Genomic DNA, 1,386 nt, shown 5'->3' with positions numbered 1-1,386 from the left:
TCAAATGCAAACACTACTAATTACACAATTATTCGACCCGTTTGGCTCATCTATGGAATCCTCCATTATAATGACTACCAAACGATTCCTAATAGATTCTTAACCTATTAATTTAAGTAGTGAACATTGTCACTTCAATCAACACAACTTTTATTCTAAAACACAACTATACGTATTCTAATATCAAATTTACTTAATGTAACGAATCAAGTTACAGACCTTCAAAGCAAACCCTTCAATCGTGCTTCACCACTGGCTTGTCCACTAGACGCTCCGGCTTCCTTTCCTATAGAGTTCAACCATGGCATGTTTAGAACTCTTTTCAAATCATATATCGCATAGTTTTAACTTGAAATTTCAATTTTAAGCCTTCTTTGAGGCATTTATACAAACACTTTAAGGGCAGAATTTTACATGATTTATTAGCAAGTTCATAACTTGTCATATAGCCCAAATTTACATCAATCAAACTATCTTACATAAATGTTAGCCTCTATAATTCTGAAATCACTTCACAATTATCAATTTACACTAGAACAACCACCAAAAATCCTAGTGTTTATCAAGTTCTACATAACCCACTAATCACCTTCAATGGTGTTCATAGATTTTACTAGAATTAAGCATGATTTCAACATATACTTGTCTAGGGTTTACTCCTAGACACTACAATGTTCCTGTTTCATCATATAACAAGCATGCAATCATCTAATTCGAATTCTCTAGGTTCACTTAGAAATTCCACTAGAGATTTCTCATAAAATTCTCATACCTTATGACTCCTTTTTCAGTGGGGATCACTATTCCGTGCTCGGATTTTGATTTAGAACGGATTTTGATCTTCAATTTGAGAGACTAAGTGTGAACTAGGGTTGTGGGGGTTTTCTCCTGGTCGCCCTGTGCTTGTATCAATCCAGACACACACACTTGTGTGTGTTTGGATTTTAATTTTATGTTTTATAAAAATTATTTTCAATTTAATCACTTTTGGTCCCCCAACTTTCATTTAGTTCATGTTTAGTGCATTTAACCCTCTCATAAGTTACTACAAGATTTTTATCTAATTAGGTTATTTTAAATCCTAGTTAGTTCACTTGTTTAATTACCAACCTTTTATTTTAAATAAAAGATTTACATTTTTGGGGTGTTACACCTTTATTTTAACGTATGTGACAGGTGTTTAAGATGCTATCTACTAGGATGCTTGCTATGTGGAATCAAGTTAGGAAGGGTCTAGAAACAAACGAACAATTTATTTTATTTGAAATCTGAGTTGTTGGAACATGTTTTTGTTTGAAGAATATCTATGTCTGTAATAACTAGATTATCTTATGGGTTATGGTATGGGACGTAATATTTAAACTATTTGGTAATTTAGTCGTTATG

The 1,386-nt window shown here is 32.4% G+C and overlaps 1 long non-coding RNA gene across 1 annotated transcript; it reads right to left on the bottom strand.

Moving 5' to 3' along the window:
- Nucleotides 1-216: 216 nt before the first annotated feature.
- Nucleotides 217-934, bottom strand: LOC118480402. Its single transcript, XR_004862461.1, has 2 exons — nucleotides 773-934; nucleotides 217-286 (listed from the first exon to the last, which is right to left on the bottom strand). It is a non-coding gene; the product is annotated as an uncharacterized LOC118480402 (long non-coding RNA).
- Between the last annotated feature and the right edge of the window lie 452 nt (nucleotides 935-1,386).

Source organism: Helianthus annuus, chromosome 7 (genome assembly GCF_002127325.2).
Source record: "Helianthus annuus cultivar XRQ/B chromosome 7, HanXRQr2.0-SUNRISE, whole genome shotgun sequence".
Classification (NCBI taxonomy): Eukaryota; Viridiplantae; Streptophyta; class Magnoliopsida; order Asterales; family Asteraceae; genus Helianthus; species Helianthus annuus.
This window is presented reverse-complemented; position numbering and strand designations above follow the sequence as displayed.